Raw genomic sequence first — 8,014 nt, forward strand, 5'->3', positions numbered from 1 at the left:
GGGTTTAAAATAGAACTATTTTATTGAAAATCGTTTCAATTCCGTTCGAAATTTATTTTTTCATTTGAAGAATTTAGTTCTTCCATTTTTAGCTAAAAATTTGACGATAAATTAAACTGTTAGAAAATTAATATTCTTCGTTAAAGAATAATATTTTTGGAAGGAATTTCAAATATTTAGTTGAATATTTAATTCTGTTTTTGATAGTTTGTCTTTTTGAATAAGAAATTATTTTTCTTTTGTTCAGATATAAATTATTGGGTAGAAAATTCAAATATTTAGTTTTTATGTTGAATTCTATTGTTAAACATTTATCTTTTATAGTTGAAAATTAAACTTTTTGACAGAACATTCATTTACTTTGTTAAAAATTTGTATTTTTTCATAGAAAACTAATTTTCTTGGTTGAAGATTGATTTTTTGGTGAAAAAATTAAATATTTAGCTAAATTTAAAATCCTGTTGTCGAAAATTTATATTCTTATTTAAAATTCAAACTATTCATCAGAAAATTCATATTTTTTTTTTCAATTTGCCTTCTTAAATAAAAAATTAATGTAATTGTTCAGAAAGTAATTCTTTTGGTAGAAAATTTAAAGTTTTAGTAAATGATGAATTTTGTTCTTAAAAATTTATGTTTATTGTCCAAAATTAAACTATTTTGTACAAAATAAATGCATTTTGTTGAAAATTTGTCTTTTCAGATTAAAAAACTTAATTTTATTGGTCGAAAAATAGTTTTTCTGGTAAAAAATTCCTTTTTTTTTAATAATATTTTCCGGTTAAATATTTGACTGTATACAATTCACCTGGTTAGCTTCAAAGTTTAACAATTTTTATAAAAATCCATGTATTATATTGATAATTCGTAATTTTTGTAAGATATTGATCTTCCTAATGGTATAACTATCTGATTGCTTGGAAATTAACATTTTAAAAAACTAACCTTGTTTAAATTAATATTTTTGATTAAAGCTAAACTACTTTGCTAGAAAATTTAAATTTTTAGTTACAAAATACAATATTTGAACGTTCCAGTAGTTCATTCAAAATTTTCTTTTTTTTAAGTTTAAGAATTATCATTTCCAATTAAAAGTGTAACTATTCTATATGTGGTAGAAAATTTCCCTATTTTGTAGAAAATTTATGTACAGTTTTTGTTAAAAATCCACCGTTTTTATTTAAACTTGACTGGTTGAAAATTCGTTTTTCAAAAATTAATTCCCGAAACATAAAATTTATCGTTCTCATTTTCTGGTTTAGAATTCATAATTTTGAACGAAAATCAACGATCTTGTTAAAAATTCATCTTCTTGGATTGAAAATTACCTTTTTTGTAAAAAATTCTTTTCCCGTTTTAAAATTAAACTGCTTTGCGACACATTTGACATTTAAAATTATAAACTGAACTATACTGTTAAAAATTTGTCTATTTGAGTAGATCATTGGGTAGAATATTCACAAAAAAAAATAAATTCTCAATAAATCATGAAATAGTTAAAATGTTAACAAATGAAGGTTTTAATTATGAATAAAAAACTGGTAAATTCAACCAATAGTGATGATTTTTAAACAAAATAGTTAAATTCTCAATCAAAGAGATGAATTTACAACAACGAAAATGAATTTTAAACAAAGAAATAGTGCAGCTTTCAACTAGAAAGTTTTAATTTTGACCGAAAAATTAATTTTGAACAAAATAGTTGCATTTTGAACAAAATAATAAAATTTACAACCAAATAGTAGAATTTTTAAACAAGCGAGATAAGTACCGAATAACAGTTGAATTAGAAATTAACAATATTAAATTTTAAACCGGAAATGGAATAGATAGATTTTAAGTTGAAAAAATTAATTCTCAACCAAAATTGAAATGAATTTTCCACCAAAAAAATTTATTTTTATTAAAATAGTTGCATTAACAAAATTTAAATTTTTTACCCAAAATGGAATGGATAAATTTCCAGTTGAAAATATGAATTTTCAGCTAAAAATAGAATGTATAAATTTTTAGTTAAAAAATTACATTTAAACCAAATATAAAACGAGTTTGCAACAGAATAGTTAAATTTTCAACTAATGACATTAATTTTGAAGCAAGGAATTGATTTTTAACAAAATAGTGCAATGTTCCGAATGAAAGTTCAATTTTTAATAAGGTCATGTAAATTTAGTTTGAATTTGAGCAAAAAAATGAAAAAGGGGAAGTTCCTCAAACAAAGTTGAGAAACCAAAATTCCATAAAAAAGGGGAAAAGAAGTTTATGGACGGCCCCTAATTTATTAACTTAATCTGTCGTTTAAATTCATCCTCAAATGATATCAATGTTCTGAAATTAAAAAAGCTCTTGTATTTTGTTTAACTCTTAAAAATTAAAAGTGAATAGTTTACAAGTATATATTTTTTTTATTTATTTTTTTTTTTACACGAAATTAGATAAATTTGTGAATTCTAATTATTTCTGCACCAAAATCGTACTGCTTACTGATGTAATGACGCACTCTTACAGAAAAAAATAGTGTAAGCTTAAAAAAAGAATTAATTAGAGCTGTAAGGGGTTTTTAATTTAAAATCGAAATCACGTGTCTCATCATTTTTCTAAATTCTTTGCCCTTTCTTTTAGTTTTTCAATGGGAAATAATGCAAAAAATGTCCATGGGTCTTCTAGACCCGTAGTGCCGGTTAAGGGTACAAGAGAGGAGGAAGTTCACCTTCAGTGTCAAATTACATTTTGACAAAGGGTAGGGGAGGTTCGCAAAAATGTCAAAAAAGGTCCCAAAAGATAGCGTTGATGAAAAATCACTAAAAATAGCCTAACATAATATGTGGACGCTCCCAAAGGCTTATCCGCAATTGGTACATGAACCAACTTCCGGATCGACATCTCGAGCAGAAGACAACGAGATCGTCGGTGCCTTAATTTACAACAGCGATCGCGATGCCGGAGATAAGTCCCGCGTTGGGATATAATTTAGCGGTAGTCCGGCTCTACGATCTCCAATCAACCACTTAGCCGACGATGTATTTACGAGGTGTTCTGTAATTTTCTCTAATTCGACGCGACTCTCACCTTCCCCTCTCATCATTTCCTCTCTCTCTCTCTTACTCATGCAAAAAGTACGGATATTTTTCTTTTTTCACCCCCCCCCCTCCTCAATTTATCGCAACGATAGTTAGGGTTGATGCACACGCACTGGGCACACTTATGCTAATGCGGCTTTATTACAGCTCTCAAAAAACAAAGAGAGACTGATCGAGCGAAAGAAAAGGAAGAAAGGGGTAGCAGATTATGGTTTATCGCAGCCTCATACTTCATGGATCCGATTTGTCTTCTTTGCTTTTTGACGTACCACGGAAATAGGGACCGACCTACCAGGAATGATTTAGGGATAGCAGTTGATCTTCATTTGTCGATCCCTCGATCAGGACCCTAAGGATCGATGACCTTAGTCTTCTATTTTCTGAGCCGTTTCTTGGGTAGGCGCCCTCGGGCTTTTCCGGTTTTTTGACCCAAACACATAAAAAATCTAAGGGAGGATCCACATTTGTCCTTTAAGATTTCGCACTTTTCCTTGCACATTTGACCCGTGACATTTGACCCTTTACACTTGGCCTTTGACAGTAGAGTTTTTAACCTTGATTTTGGAGATTTTAAACTTTCCCTGACATTTGACCTTTGACTTATCACCTCTAACCTGATGCTTAAGGTTGAGAAATTTGAGACTTTTACCTAGACATCTGAACTCCCACCTATAGCTCTGACCTCTAAAATTTTTGTTCGTAACAATTCACTGCTGACCTGTAACCTCCTACACCGGATCACCTTCGACCCCTGACTCTTGACACCTGACCTTTGAGGGTTGAAACCTATATCTCAACTTTTGACATTTCATAGTTTATCTCAGACATTTTGCATTTTCTTTCGATACCTGATCTTTGACCTTTAAGTCCTTTACCTTGATTATTGGCATTTTACATTTTTCTTCCGACATTTAACCTTTGACTTACCACCTCTGAACTGATCCTTGAGGTTGAAAACGTTGAGACTTTTACCTGGATCTCTGACCTCTCATGTTTGGCTTTTGAGATTGAATTCCTCAGCTCTGATCACTAACATGTTGAACGTGACAATTCACTCCTGAATTATGACCTCTTACCTATGATCCCTAACCTTCGACATTTGACTCTTGACATCTGACCTTTGAGAGTTGAAACTCGTATCTCGACTTTTGACATTTCATACTTTTCCTTCAGACATTTGACCTTTGCTCTTGATACCTGCCTTTGACCGCCGATTCTTTTACGTTGATAATTCATATTTTTTAATTTTTTTATGTTTTGACCTTTGACTTTTTACCTTTGACACCTGAACCTTGAATTTAGGAAAAGTGGACCCACAGACCTCTCATATTTGGCATCTGAGATTTGAAACCTAAACTCTGACCTCTAACATTTTGCATCTTCCTATTGATTCCTGAACTATGACCCCTTAGGGAGCGTCCATATGTTATGCGCCGTTATTTTCAAGGATTTTTCATTTACCCCTCCCCCTTAAGACAATTTCTTATATTTTGGTAAAACTTCCTTTAAAATGTTATTTTGCGCTTAAAATTACACCCATCCTCTTTTTAAACACGAAATTGACAGGTTTTTTTTATATAATCGTCAACTGAACAATAAATAATGTGTTCACCTATATTATTATATTATTCAATACACAATTGTATTTAAAAGTAGTATCAGTTTTTGTTAGATATTAATTTTGTATATAAAAAAATTGTATAGTTAAAAAATTCTTTACTTGGTCGTTATTTGGCCAAGAATGAACTTTTTGGTCGAAAATTCATATTTTCTGGTAATAATTATGGATTGAAAATTAAATATATTCCGAAAAAAATTCAAATCTTTGTTTAAAAAATAAACTGTTTGTTTGAAAATTTAACTATTCCGTGGGAAGTTCGTTTCTTTTGGTCAAAAATTAAATTTTCTATCTAAAAATTTAACGATTCCATTTTTATTGAAAATTTTTCATTTATTTGATGAAAATTAAACTTTTTGGTTGAAAATTAACGTATTTTTTTTAAATTTGATCTATTTGAGTAAAAAATTAATCTTGTTTCTTGAAAATTTATCACTTTGGGTAAGGATTTAACTATTTCGTTAAAAATTTGTCTTTTCCCTTTGAATTCAACTGTTTGAAAATGAGTTTTTTCAATAATTTTTTAAAAAGTAAAGATTCATTATTTTTTGTGTTTGAAGATTTAATTATTGCATTGAAAATGCACTAATTTTTTGAAAATCATTATTTTTGGTAATAAATCATCGCCTTGGCTACAAATTTAAACATTTTGTGGAAAACTCGTCTTATTTTTAAACTCAAACTTTAACCATTCCATCCTCGATTGAAAAGTTTCCTTTTTTATTTGAAAATTGTACTGTAAGGATAAGAATTTAGTTATCTTGTTAATGATTTGTCTTTTTCAGTAAAAAATTATTCTTTTCGGTTAAAAATACATTTTTTCACTTGAAAATGTAACTAGTTCGCTTCTGTTTCATAAATGATATTTCATATTGAAAATTAATGTTTCTGGTTGAAAATTCAAATCATTTTTTGAAAATTCTTGTATATTTAAAAAAATGAGTTTTTTGTTCGGTCAAGATTTTTGTATTAAAAATTAATTTTTCTTCTTAAAATTAAATCAAAAATGTATTGCCGATAGTGGAATATTTAACTATTTAGAAGAAAAAATATGTAACCATCCATATTTTTTTGGTTGAAAACTTATCTGTTTTTTTTTTGTTTGGAAAATTATAATTTGACTTCAAATCTTAAGCGTTTAAAATTAAATTTAATAACATCAATTATTAATTTTTCAAAACTTATTTCATTACTCTTTTAGCAACACCTGAATTTTACATATATTTAAAGAAAAGTCTAAAAAAAACTCGAGATAGAAAACAGGATCGAATGGAATTTTTCTCGACGTTTTCATAAAAAAACTTTTTTTTTTAATAAAAAATATGATACATTTTTTTCATACTAATCCCGAAAAACAATAATATAAACAAGGATGGGTTTTTTTGAGTAAATAGAGTTGGGGCAGTTTAAAGAAAACCGCCACCATTTCGTCAATTTTGAAATTTAAAACAAATTTCAAACGAATCTGAGATTTTTGAATAAATTTCTTCTAATTTCAAAGGATTAAATTTGCACACCGACGGATAGTATCGGAATACTAACCAAGTGATTTATTAAAAATTAGTCTCGACTTTGAAAGGTGATAGGATGGTCCAGAATATAGATGAAAATATATTTTTTTAAACATTGGAAACCTTAGTAAATCTGGTGTGAAATAAAACTCTATTTGACATAATTTGACCATGTGGACATTAAATTTTTGCGTTAGAAAGATAAATAAAATTCCCATTCTTAAGAAACCTTGTACTTCAACTATAACTTTAGCAAAAGTTAGGAAAATAAATTTATTAATTACATATTTCACAAAACAGATCTTTGCGATTTCATCATTCATTTGAGCTATTAAGCACTAAAACAATCGCCATGGGTTCATTAGATAATAATTTTTTGCCTGAAGAAGCTGAATTTGAAGTAAGTTGCAGTACAAAATTCCCAAAAGATCAGAATTTTATTTTTATCTTTCTCATATGGTAATTAAATGCTCATTAGGGATCGTCCACAAATTACGTAAGACGTTTTTCTTTTGTTTATATCGTTGTGTCCCTCTCAACTTCACAGCAATTTTATGCTCGTCTTTGTTCAAACAAAAGAAAAACGTCTTACGTAATTTGTGGACGGTCCCTTACACCATTCTAAATTTTCCAAACTCAAGAAATTTTAAATTTAAAACATAAAAATATACAATTCTGAGTTGTAAATGTTTTAACTTGCATGAGTTCATATTTTAAATTTCCAAAATTAAAAATCTCTAATTTTTAAGATGCAAACAAAATTTGTAAATTTTGATAACCTTGAAGATCAAATGTCAAGATTTCGTTTCGAAATCTTTGAAATAAGGAAAATCTTTAATAAAAATAAGCCAAATACAGAAATTATATTTGTAAACAATGAAACTTGCACAATTTTCAATTGTAAAATTTCAAATTTAAAAACTCTTCAATTGTTAAGATTCACAAATCAAAGTTCTGCAATTTCGAATCGTTGCTATGAAAAATGCCTGAAATTGGAAAATATAGAATGGTAAACTATGCAATTCTCAATATTCATATTTTCATTGTATGCAATTTTAAACTGTTTTTTAATAGTTTAATTTTATGATTTACAAATCAAAGTTTTGCAATCTTGAAGAGTTGCAATTGAAAATTCTTCAATTTGGAAAGTACAAAATTGCAAGTGATTAAATTTTCAAAATTTATATATTTTTAATGTATGCAATTTTAAAAGTTTTTTCAATCATTCAATTTTGAACATTTGCCATATTAAAAATTCTTGAATTTTTAAGATGTACAAATAAAAACTCTTCAGTTTTGATGATTTAAAATATTTAAAAAAATGTGAATTCCAAATATTGAAAATTTACATAATTCAAATATAAAGTATGAAAATGAAGAAATTCTGCATTTTAACACTTGCATAATTTTAAGCTTTAAATTTTTTTAATTCAAAACACTTTATTAGAAAATATTTAAATTTAAAATTTTCACTATTTTAAAAAGTTAAAACTAAAAATTCTTTAATTTTAAAGTTGCAGAAATAAAAATTTCTCAATTATTATGAATTGCAATTTAAAAAAGTATTTACTTTGAATATTTGCAATTAAATACTCTTCAATATTTAATGTGTGTAATACAAAATGATGCAGTTTTAAACTCTTTCTTTGGTATAGTTAAATGTTTGAAATTGAAAGTTAGTTAATTTTTAGGGTGCGCCGTCCTACGAGGGTAGTTCAATAAGTCCTTAGAATGACCAACATATGGCGCGCGAATCGCTCCCAATCATCTGTTTTCAGTCAGCACCACTCCCGACTAGATATATG

This window comes from Belonocnema kinseyi, chromosome 7, assembly GCF_010883055.1.
Source record: "Belonocnema kinseyi isolate 2016_QV_RU_SX_M_011 chromosome 7, B_treatae_v1, whole genome shotgun sequence".
Classification (NCBI taxonomy): Eukaryota; Metazoa; Arthropoda; class Insecta; order Hymenoptera; family Cynipidae; genus Belonocnema; species Belonocnema kinseyi.